The sequence below is a fragment of the Armigeres subalbatus genome, chromosome 1 (assembly GCF_024139115.2).
Source record: "Armigeres subalbatus isolate Guangzhou_Male chromosome 1, GZ_Asu_2, whole genome shotgun sequence".
Lineage (NCBI taxonomy): Eukaryota > Metazoa > Arthropoda > Insecta > Diptera > Culicidae > Armigeres > Armigeres subalbatus.
In genome coordinates, this window is record NC_085139.1 from 294,835,955 (window position 1) to 294,848,670 (window position 12,716).

Here is a 12,716-nt window from a genome sequence, read left to right on the forward strand (position 1 = left end):
GTTTTCTCACTCCCTCTCATGAATGATATTATAAACAAAGAGAGCTGCATCGACCCAACGTGTGCTGTTCCGTGGAAGAAGCCAAATTTGAGTTGTTTTCACCATAGTCTCGAGTGAGTGAAAATAACATTAATTTGAGTTGGCGAAACTTCATAGTGGGTGAAAATTCAACACGGGAGTGAAGGCAAAGTACTCAACGGATTTTTTCGCATTTTACTTATTTTTGGCTTCTTCCACGCAAGGGCGGATTTGAGTGAATGGAACCGTAAAGTGAGTTGTTTCGCTAATGCCATTTGGCTGTGTAATTTGCGTTAAGCGTGTAATCTTTCAAATGTGTGCGTCATCGTGAGTGCCAACCCATCAAACGTGAGTGACTGTCAAACTCAAAGTGAAATTACGTCGTCTTCGAAATAAAGTAGTGTTTAGTTTTTGCTCGCGTTTTGTCTGCTCGAAAATAATTAGTTTGTGATTTTCGGTGGTTTGTGCTGCTTTTTTCGGGAGTTTTTGTGCTATTTTCGATCGTGCGTCAGTGCTCCTCACGGAAGAAAACAATTCGCTGCCCCGCGTAGGTAAGTTCCAATGGCTAATTTGCAAAAAGATTTTATGGATTTTACGCCTTCGTTCGTGTCTCGACGTGCATGGGGGAAGTTATCAAATTGTTCGCTCCCGGGTTTCAGTAAATGGACACGAGAGGAGAAAAAAGAGCAGGGTGCGTTATACATAAGTAATATAAGCATCCTGGGTTCTTGTGCTAAGTGGCGATGTACTTTTTCTTCACCTTGACTTCTGCTTACCCTGAGGGGTAAGAAACTGGTTCACTGTGCAAACGCTCTTTGGTTATGGCCTGGGAGAGGCCCAGGTCATGGCGGGGGAGAGAAACAAGATTTCATAAATCCAAAGACTGCCACTCAGCATTTCCTCATGCATGGCTGAGCGAAGTTGTTTTGATATGCTCTGGTATTATTATTGTGATTATTATCACGGAACGATTACGAGAAATTTCTACTGGTATGGGAATTTATTATTATTTTTACGTCGCACATACACCAACATTGTGATTCGTTTTATGTGCCGGCATTTATGTACTTTGCTTTGACTGTGTTGGTCAGTTAGGTACATCGACCTGAATGCAGCAATGTTTGTACAATCGTTACGACACACTACCAAAGCGATGTTTTGCTTCGAACACGCTTGTAAAATTTCAAACAAACTATTTACAAATAAGGGAACGGTTCGCCACTTCATCTCATAGCTCCTATTTCCATCTCATCAAAAACAAAGCAATGGTAAGGAATTTGGTTTGTTTATTATTTTTGTGATTTTTTCAGCAGTGAGCACGCATGTTGACAAAAAGAAGCGACGAATTTTGTGTCGTATTTCTTTGTTTAGCGATGAGTTAAAAATATGTACAGTGAGATGGAGATCGGAACATTTTCCTTATCTAGCTCACGGTTAGAAAAAAGTACATTTTCATTCAAATCTGGGGTTTAGTCAACTTCTTCTTCTTCTTCTTAATGGCATTACATCCCCACACTGGGACAGAGCCGCCTCACAGCTTAGTGTTCATTAAACACTTCCACAGTTATTAACTGCGAGGTTTCTAAGCCAAATTACCATTTTTGCATTCGTATATATTGAGGCTAACACGATGATACTTCTATGCCCAGGAAAGTCGAGACAATTTCCAATCTGAAAATTGTCTAGACCGGCACCGGGAATCGAACCCAGCCACCCTCAGCATGGTCTTGCTTTGTAGCCGCGCGTCTTACCGCTAGGCTACAGTTGTTGAATCTCGTGAAATTTCGTAACGAGTAGAGGCCTGAATTCAGGCCTCTAGTAACGAGTACTCGTTAATTGAATTCCTACTAATTTTCACTCGAAATATAATGTAAAAATGTTTATTACAAAGAATACAAAACTCACACTAAGTTTATGTTTATTTTTTTTTTCCCAAATAATAACAATATTTCTCAATAAAGGATCTGAAACGAACATAATCACAATCTTCAATGTTTGGCTCCGGCACAATAGGCAGTTTTGGCTTCAGTTTGACCAGCCAATCGATTCTGTCTGCCCCACCCAGCTCAACAAGGGCAGTAAAGTGTGGGAACGATGGGAGAACGATGCACGCCGCGTCCACCCAGCTTGAAACAACGCTTCGTAAGCATCGGCCTTTATTTCAAGAAAGAATACTTAATGTTGGGTTCGCACACGGTAGCCACCAGACAATTTAAATCCAGTGGTGGAAATACTCGCTTCACGAGTAAGAAAAAAGTGTAATTGGGCCTACCAGAAATGCCACACTCGCGCGAACCTACTGCCTGCATTTTTGCTTTGTTCGCGAGTACGGGCAGAGTAAAGACAAAAAGCAAGGCAATATTTTGTTCGGGAGTAAAAATCACGGTCGCGAGTATTTTGCGGTTACTTCGAATACAATGGATAAATTTGACTTGACATAAACACAATAATAATAAACAATTGTGTTCTTGCTCGAACATCCATGAGAAACATTGGGCACTCGCAAAGCTTCACGAACATTTTTTTGGGGCTCATTTTTTTGTTTTCTCTGCGAGTAGTTGGTAGGCAAGAAAAAGGCAAAACAAATGTTCGCGAGTATTGTGCATTGCCTACTTCTCGTTTTGTGAGTAAGGCTCACAGATTTCCACCACTGTTTAAATCCCGCTACACTGGGGATATGAATACTTTTGAGCAGTGTGTTGCGGTGTAAATTTGGTCACATTATCAGGAGCACTTCAGTGCAACTAATAATATGACGTCCCTTAACACCTAATCCTACGGTATCAAGCAAGGGCCCCATAAGCATGTCACTGGCGAACAAAGCTTGTGTACTCTGCATCGAAGCGAATCAGTGTTAGGGCGCAATCGTTAATGCGAACATTTTTATATTTGGTTAGTTACTGCACATAAATTCTTTTTCGAGTCCTTATAATCAAGCAGGTATCTCAATCATTCCACATCGTTATATTGCTGCATGATTGAGTGTTTAATTTTGATAAAATATCGAAAACAAATGTGTGCATAAAAATTGCCTCGCCATAACAAAAAGGTGGTAGAGAATTAACACTGTTGTTTACATTTTAGAACCAAATCTAGATGTCGCACATGTTGGGGTAGGGATTCAGTGCTCCGCCTTCTCCCCCTGGTATCAAGCGACCCGTGCCAAGGGAATGCATGGTCTGAAGGGTGAAATAAATAGCAGGCCACTAACGGAGCCTATAGGGTGCCTGTGCACCCCCCCATAGTATAACGTTCCCTTACCACGTTATTGCGGAGCTTTGGCGTGGCGGACCTATTTTCTCGCGCGACTCGTGGGACCAAAATGTCGACCAAACCAAAAAAAAAACAAATTTGAGTGGAGAGGGAGAAGCGTCTGATGAAAGGGTGGATCCCTTCGCCAGACAAAGTGGCCTTAACAGGTCGCCCCACCGATTGCCAAGGGCAGACGATACAGAGGAGCGTGGCAGGTCGGTTCACTAACGCTAGAGGTCATATCTTGCTAGAGTCTCTAGCGGTACTGAACGTAGTCCTGCTGAACGAGGGCCAAGCGTCAACGTTCAGATAACCGAATGGCGTGGCCTCTGCAGTGCGGGATGGTCGGTGGAGCCAGAATGGAGGGTTCACGAAGGGTATACTGCTAGTGACCATCAGGAAATACGTTTTATGGTCAGCTATACCCCCAACAGAATCACAAGGCGGGTCAGTAAAGCTGAACAAGGATGGCGTACCTTGCAGTTGTTCGACCCAGAACTGCTGGAAAAATCACTACGGTCACTATCACTAAATCGAACTCTAGGCCTTAGTGGTGATGAGTTATCCGATGTCCTAACACGAGCATGTGACGTGACAATTCCCAGGAAGACTATGCCAACCGGCAACCGCAAACCGGTGCACTGGTGGGCGAGCACGATAGCCGATCTTCGCAGAACCTGTCTTAGAGCTAAAAGAAGGTTGCGACGTGCTAGAACCGAAGCGGACAGGCTTGAAAGACGCCGGTTGTTTCAAACAGCGAGCAGAGCTCTGAACTACGAAATCAAATGTAGTAAGAGAGCCTGCTTTGAAGAGCTGTGTAGGATGGCCAATAATACTCCATGGGGGGATGCATACAGGATTGTGATGGCTAGGACCAACAGTACACCTCCTGAGAAATCCCTGGAGATGTTAGCCAGGATCGTTAAAGGTTTGTTCCCGAAGCATGACTCATCGGACTAACCCGCCGCACCGTACGAGTAAGTGCTTCAACAACAGGGACTCGGTGCAAGTGCAACGTGTCAAGAGAGCAGCTTCGTTGCTCAAATGGCAAAAAGCATGGGATACTGCAGTCAAAGGTCATTGGATCCACAGACTGATTCCAGAGGTATCGAATTAGGAAGATTAGTAGGAAGCATGGTCAGGTCATCTTCCACCTATCGCAGGTGTTGTCTGAACATGGCTGCTTTAAAAAGTTCCTGCATAGGTTCGGGTTCGCAGATTCTGCGGAGTGCCCGGAATGTGTAGGTGAGATAGAATTGGCAGAGCATGTGATGTTTGCATGCCCGCGATTCGAAGTTGATCACCATGCCATACTGCTTGTCAGCGGCATGGATACAACTCCGGACAACCTCGTTGGGAGGATGTGTCGGGAAGAGGTTATATGGAGTGCGGTGAACACAGCTCCCAACAGATTATGTCGAAACTACAGCGCTGGTGGCACCCCAACAACAAAAACGTTGCGGGTGGGCTGTGGGGACCTCCGTATGTAGATATAGAGGTCATTGCGGATTTATGATACAGACCGATAGGTTACTATCATAGCTTACGATCGACGAGTGGTGAGGTTACCACCATTGAAGTCGATGTTGCGTTATAACGTCGAGTGCGTTGGTCCAATAGTCCTCCCCTAATGTATTGCTTAATTGCGGGCCGGGGATACGGATTGGCGAAAATGTTTTGGTTTTAGTGGGCCGGGTGATCCCATCCCCACACTACCTGAGTTACCTCCTCAGGTGTCTGTTTGCAGATTTCCGTTTACCCTTGCTCAAGGAAAAAAGACAATCTAAATACTCACGCTCACTCTAGGGCCCATTCATAAATGATATAACGCTTGAGAGTGTTGGAGGGGGTCTACCAGAGCGTCACGGCTCAAACAAATCCTAGAAACCGTCCGAACAAAACACGTTACGAGGAGGTGGAGGGGGTAGGGATCCCTAGATGGGGATCGAAAAGTGTCAATGTTGGCGTTATTTATTTGTGAATGATCGACTGTTGTTAATATTATGGTGGTTTAATAAATCTCGTGTACTTATTCAAAAGGACGTATGTGATTTTGTAAATAAAGATTCAAACGTGAATTTGTCCAATCTGATGACACTCCCACGCAAACCAACACCACCAACAGGTAGCCGAAGGCTTCCCCAACCTGTCTGTGGTGATAGTTTGCGTGGGAGTGTCATCAGATTGGACAAATACACGTTTGAATCTTTGTATTTCCCCATACTAATTTTGAACATATACAAACTTTAAATGGATTGTACTAAATCAGTTTTTATCCAAATGAGCTCAACTTTTCGAAGAACACTCAGAACATGACACAGAATCAGATAAGCGTCGTGGAGTAAAATCGATTTTTTTTACCCACCCTAGTGAATATTTACTCAGGTGGGTGGTACGACGCCATGTTTTGCGCCAACATCTCAAAGTAAAATTTATGGTAGATTTATTTTGTTTACAATCATCTGATATGATACTCATTGGGATTCAGTTCGCTGTCAGTTGTATGCCACGTTTACAATTGCATCTGACGTCGACTGACAAGACAACCGGTTGATGGCTTGAATGCGTTGCAGTTATCGAACGGCTAACTGAAACGTAAACATGTAAAAAATAATAAGAAATTCATGGGAAATTCCATTGGCTGAAAGCAGAAAACGGCCGAACTGGTAATTTGGCCGAAAAGTCGTTTTCCCTAACAGGTCGTTTGACCAAAATGGTCGTTTGGTCGAATCAGCGCTAAATGCCGTTTCGCCGAAATAGTTGTTTTACAGAATGGGCCATTTTAGAAGAAGGGAGCAGCATGTGTGTGAAAGCAGATGGGAAAGCTTCGGTACAATGTGTACAAACCATACACGACCATCGATGATTCTCCAAATGATAAACATCGATCGCTAGAACTAATTGAGTATTAGCCGAATCATAAATATGCGAATCGTTGCCTCCGTTTATGCCAGTCTCGGTAACAGTGACTTTCATTCACTGCCCGAGCCTTCCCCAGAAAAAATGTACGGCAAAGATGGACGTTTCGATAATTTAATTATTCTCAAACGGTCCTCGCATACTTCAACACCTTTCAAACCATTTCACACTTGTCGCTTAACAATTGATTACCCGAGCAGCACACATGTTGCACAAAAGTTTCTGTGACTCATATGCAACCAAATTTAGTCACATTTAAGTTGCTGCAACCAAATCGGACTTGATTGTGCTGCTAGGGTAGGGCCTACAATGAAAAGTAAACAAATTCAATTTTAACTCCCTTCGATAGCATCCACTAATAGCTACTAATAGTATAAAAATGTTCTGCATCTTCAATTAAATTACTTTAAAAAAAACTAATTTTTGATTGGGTCTACAACGTTTTATTTTCAAAATATGTGTAGGTCCACCCTAAAAAACGGCCAAACCACTCGTTTTTTTCTGTCTGGGATAAGCCTTCTCCAACTTCGGGCCGATAACGGGATTTTTTTCCGAACCGTCATCGGCCCGACCTCGGCGAGAGAAAATTTCCCCTTATCCCGTGTTTACTTTCAAAAAATGCCGTAAACAAAGGGTCTATAAATGACAAGTAAATGCAGAATCTATTATTATCTATTAATCTATTATTAACTTATCTATTCCGGAGAAAAAAATGAAAATAGACTTAAAATTTTATTTTAACGATTTCGACACATTTTTGCATGTTTTCGATGCAATTAAGGTTATGGATGAATAGATAGTGTTGATTATATGCTTTTAGGACTTTTTGCTGCCTAAAATATCATAAACCTAGGAAATAGGTTCGATTGGAACAACCGATTTGACAGCAAATGCGCTGTTCCAATTTTGACACTTGCCGTTTATCAAACAAAATGGTCAATTTTGGAGCTCTAGAATTTGATTGCCCGTCCGTGAATCGGTTTTGCTGAAAATTTGACCAGAGCCCAGTTACTTGAATTTTACCATATCTGAGTTTCGACCTTATTGATTCATTCATGATTTTGTTTGGCAAACCATTTTCGACCTGATAACAGTTTCAGATAAACGACAACGTTCAGTGCGGCTCGGCTGAATGGAATTTGGCTAGATGACTATTGGCTTAAAGGGCAGTATCGACTTAAAAAGTTAGAAAGGTTACGGAATTTTGTTCAACAGTCATTTGACCATTGCTCCAAAGGAGTGGTAATATTTGACCATGTTATCCATTCGATAATTGACATTTGGTGACCAAATGACCAAAAGGCATTTTCGTCTAATGAATTCTGCAGCCTAACGACCGTTTCGGCCAGAAGACATGTTAGGGCAAACGGCTTTCGCGGCCAAATTACCAGCTCGGCCGTTTACTGCTTTCGGCCAATCGGATTTCCTAAGATTTGTTTATAGACAATACAAAGAATTTACTGTAGAAATTCAAGGAAAATCCTTAAAAATTTCGATATTTTTTCAAATTCTACATTTTGAACAATCTTCCGCGGAAACTAAAAAAAAAACCGTAAAATTTCTCATGAAAATTCCAAAGTGTCTCCCGCAGATATTCCGAAGAATTTTGTGTGTTAACGTTGGCGCTGCCAAACTAGTCGTCTTAATTAATTTAGATTGAGAAAGTTAACCCTTAGAAGGCCGGGACGACAGTCACCTCCTTCAAAGTACTCGTTCTCAGTAAAGCGTTGACCAAATTTCATGAGCCCGGACTTTTCTCAAAGGGGATTAGTAGGGCTTTCTTTTGACTAATGCGAGCCCCATTGTGACATTCTAGAATGCGCAAAATGTTCTGAAGTTCGGCTCGTAAGATCTACGCAACAACGGCCTCGAAAATGTTTTCGGCAGCTATGAAAACCCTTCCCAACAGATCCTTAGATACCTGCCAAGAAACGTAATACCAATCTATCTGCATTTGAATACGCTGAAGGCCATTCATAACGTTCTTGAGTTCAGGTCGTCAGATCTACAATCAAGCAGAAGCGCAATGGTTGTTTCAATCAAGCTCAGGTCATCCTCCCCAGCAGAAAATTTTTCAGTAAGTCATTTGATTTCTTTGAATTGGGCAGGTCAAGCATTGCGCTTCTACTTGATTGTAGATCTGACGACCTGAATTCAAGGACGTTTTGGATGGCCTTCAGTGTATTGGAATGCAGATAGATTGGTATAACGTTTTTTGGCAGGTATCCAAGGATCTGTTGGGAAGGGTTTTGATAGCTGCCGAAAACATTTTTGAGGCCGTTGTTGCGTAGATCTTATGAGCCGAACTTCAGAACATTTCGCGCATTCTAGAATGTCGTTTTGAGGCCCGCAGAATTTCTTTCAATAAGTCATTTGATTTCTTTGAACTAGGCAAGATGACCTGAGCTTGATTTAAAACAACCTTTGCGTTTCTGCTTGATTTTAGATCTGACGACCGTGACTTTGACTTTGAAGGAGGTGACTGTCGCCCCGGTCTTTTAAGGGTTAATGTTAAAGCATCCCTTCATTCAGTTCGTCAGTCAGACAATTATGAAGGATTTTTTTGAAAAGTACTCAACAGGAACTTTCATGCGGATATTCCGAATATTTTTCTGTAGAAATTTGGAACAACTTGCAATCGAGAATACCAAAAACTGGTTATAACTTCTGTACGCACTGCTAACAATATTGAACTGCTGCTTGTGGAACGATAATTGCAGTATATCTACGAAGTGCAGAGGAACGATGGCGTTTAAGTGTTCATAATCTGTTGTTGGACCATGCGGGCTTTCGTATAGGTCCAACAATCGAAACATGAGTAGCAAATGCACGATCATTAGCATCGGTGAAAAAATCCACGGCATCGTCAACGCAATAACATGAATTGATGCGACCGCAGTCAACTGCAAGTAGCATTTCATTCAGCGCGGAGTAATCTGCTTTTCGGAAGTCATAACAGACTCGAAATTAATTGGGGGCACATACGGCAACTTCTAGGGAAGTTGATCGGATTTTTCCGACGCAATTCAAAAGATTCTTCCGTTGATGTCTTGAACATATCCAAAATGACCAATTCAGCTTAACGACATTATCGGCTAATTGAGCTAGTCGGGCAACCGATATTTTTTGGCAAATGAACTGAATGACAAATGACATTTTCGGCCAAATAACTTTAGGCTACTTAGTCTTCTACCAAATGGTCTATTCCAGCGGTTCTCAACCTGGGGTACCTTTACTAGCCCTAGGGGGTACCTCGAACAAAGATTAGTAATGGCGGACGAATTACAATTCATGACAAAATTTTCAAAACGACTTATCTGCTTTTGTAAACAAGTATTCGAACGTCGATTTGACGAATCTGAGAGCACTCCCACGCAAAACAACGCTATCAATAGGTAGATGAAGGTTTCGGCTACCTGTTGATGGCGTTGATTTGCATCAGATGCAATCAGATTCGTCAAATCGACGTTGAATCTTTGTTTACAAAAGCAGATAAGCCGTTATGAAAATTTTTGTCTTGAGTTCCAATCGAAATCCATAGATAAGGTTTTGCTAATCGTGTATTTTTTACAAACTTTGTTTTGTACATAATATGTATGACGATTGGTCAATCCAATAGAATACTGCCCTCCACAACCAGCACAGCCTTTTTCCAAGCAGCTTGAAGGCCTCCTTACAAGGTACTTGGAGAACTCCTTTCAAGATGTTCAGAAGCCTTTTTTAAAAGCTTTGGATGCTTGGAAGCCTCCTTTCAAGAGGCCTGAAAGCCTCCTTTCAAGAGGCCTGAAAGCCTCCTTTCAAGAGGCCTGAAAGCCTCCTTTCAAGAGGCCTGAAAGCCTCCTTTCAAGAGGCCTGAAAGCCTCCTTTCAAGAGGCCTGGAAGCCTCCTTTCAAGAGGCCTGGAAGCCTCCTTTCAAGAGGCCTGGAAGCCTCCTTTCAATAGGCCTGGAAGCCTCCTTTCAAGAGGCCTAAAAGCCTCCTTTCAAGAGGCCTGGAAGCCTCCTTTCAAGAGGCCTGGAAGCCTCCTTTCAAGAGGCCTGGAAGCCTCCTTTCAAGAGGCCTGGAAGCCTCCTTTCAAGAGGCCTGGAAGCCTCCTTTCAAGAGGCCTGGAAGCCTCCTTTCAAGAGGCCTGGAAGCCTCCTTTCAAGAGACCTGGAAGCCTCCTTTCAAGAGGCCTGGAAGCCTCCTTTCAAGAGGCCTGGAAGCCTCCTTTCAAGAGGCCTGGAAGCCTCCTTTCAAGAGGCCTGGAAGCCTCCTTTCAAGAGGCCTAGAAGCCTCCTTTCAAGAGGCCTAGAAGCCTCCTTTCAAGAGGCCTGGAAGCCTCCTTTCCAGAGGCCTGGAAGCCTCCTTTCCAGAGGCCTGGAAGCCTCCTTTCAAGAGGCCTGGAAGCCTCCTTTCAAGAGGCCTGGAAGCCTCCTTTCAAGAGGCCTGGAAGCCTCCTTTCAAGAGGCCTGGAAGCCTCCTTTCAAGAGGCCTGGAAGCCTCCTTTCAAGAGGCCTGGAAGCCTCCTTTCAAGAGGCCTGGAAGCCTCCCTTCAAGAGGCCTGGAAGCCTCCCTTCAAGAGGCCTGGAAGCCTCCTTTCAAGAGGCCTGGAAGCCTCCTTTCAAGAGGCCTGGAAGCCTCCTTTCAAGAGGCCTGGAAGCCTCCTTTCAAGAGGCCTGAAAGCCTCCTATTAGCATTTTCTTGGAAGCCTCATTTTAAAAGGCTTGGAAGCCTCCTTTCAAGAGGCTTGGAAGCCTTCTTTCAAGAGGCTTGGAAGCCTCCTTTCAAGAGGCTTGGAAGCCTCCTTTCAAGAGGCTTGGAAGCCTCCTTTCAAGAGGCTTGGAAGCCTCCTTTCAAGAGGCTTGGAAGCCTCCTTTCAAGAGGCTTGGAAGCCTCCTTTCAAGAGGCTTGGAAGCCTCCTTTCAAGAGGCTTGGAAGCCTCCTTTCAAGAGGCCTGGAAGCCTCCTTTCAAGAGGCCTGGAAGCCTCCTTTCAAGAGGCCTGAAAGCCTCCATTCAAGAGGCCTAGAAGACTTCTTCCAAGCGGCCCGGAAGCGTCCTTTCAATAGGCTCGGAAGGTTCCTTTCGAAAGGATAGGAACCATACTTTCAAGAGGCTTGAAAGTCTTCCTTCAAAAGGCTCGGAATTCTACTTTCAAGAGGCTTGGTAGCGTGTTTTCAAAAGGTTCAGAAGCGTTCTTCCAAGATGTAAATGAAGCGTCATTTATAAGTGGATCGAGAGTTGCCATTGAAGAGGTTAGGAAGCCTTTCTAAAAGAGAGCTTCATTTAAAGACACTGCTTTCAAGAAGCCCAGAAGCCTCGTTTTAAGAGGCCTGAAACCCTCCTTCCAAGAGGTTTGGAAAACTCCTTTCAAGAGGGTTGGAAGCTTTCTTTCAAAAAGCTAAGAAGGCTCCTTTCAAAAGATTCGAAATGTTCTTTTCAAACGGATCAGAAAGCTCTTTACAAAAGGCTTGGAAGCCTCCTTTCAAGGGATCCGAAAGCATCGTTTTAAGAGGCCCGCATACCTACTTTTAAAATGCTCGGAAGCCTCCTTCAAAAAGTTCGGAAGGCACATTTCAAAGGGTTCTAAAGATTTCTTTCAAAAGAAAGATCCTTTCAAGTATTTTACATTAAAGATGCTTGGAAGCCTCTACAAGAGGCACAAAAACCTATTATCAAGAGGCGCGGAAGCCTACTTTCAAGAGATTCAGAAGGTCCTTTCAAGAGGCTCGGAAGTCTCCCTTCAAAGTGTTCAGAATTATTCTTTCAAGAGGGGGTACCTCAATTAATGCAATAGTTCGAAGGGGTACCTCTCAAGAAAAAGGTTGAGAACCGCTGGTCTATTCGGTCAAACAACTTTCAGCCTTGTGGTTTTCGGCCAAATGGCTTTTTGCCGAACGACCCTTTTTCGTTCAAACCTTCAATTTCAACGAGAAATTCTTTGGATTTCAACGGGAAATCATTCGCAATTTCACACGAGTTTTTTCTTGGTTTTCTTAGTTAGTTTACGTTGAGTTCTTGGTTTTTTTTGTATATCTACAGTCTTTTTTGACAACACTGCACAGTAGGCCTGACCGCTTCTATGTTTGAACTGCATCTATGATGTACTTCAAACAAGAATCATGACATGAAAAGTGATAGAAGTCGTCGAATTTATCGCTTTCACGATGAATTCCCTGAAGTTTCAACGTGTTGTTGGAGGGATCAATCAGGAAATTCTACAATTCCACTGAATCTTCTTGAAATTTAAATCGGCGTGGAAAATTGCAGATCAGCGGCGTGACAAATTTTAAACGGCGGCGCGCCAATGCAAAAATGTCGGCGGCGGCGCACACCTCTAGCCACCAACAGGTAGCCAAAGCCCTCGCCCTACCTGTCTGTGGTGATGGTTTGCGTGGCAGTGCCATCAGATTGGACAAATAATTGATGTTTGAATCTTTGGTTACAAAATCACATACGTCCTTTTGAATAAGTACCCGCGATATGTATTGCTTGTACCGAAACTGGTGCAAAATTCATTTCGTTTCTACTATTGTTTAATTGACCAC

General features: G+C 43.3%; 1 protein-coding gene across 2 annotated transcripts in view; it reads left to right on the plus strand.

Annotated features, from left to right (window-relative positions):
• The first annotated feature begins 398 nt into the window (after positions 1–398).
• LOC134207749 (nuclear factor of activated T-cells 5) overlaps positions 399–12,716 on the plus strand; it is a 263,107-nt gene continuing 250,789 nt past the window's right edge. The window contains exon 1 of one of the 2 annotated variants that reach the window (XM_062683613.1): positions 399–569. The gene's annotated coding sequence lies outside the window, so the exon portion shown is untranslated. The remainder of the gene's footprint in view (positions 570–12,716) is intronic. The other variant, XM_062683615.1, reaches the window with a different exon arrangement.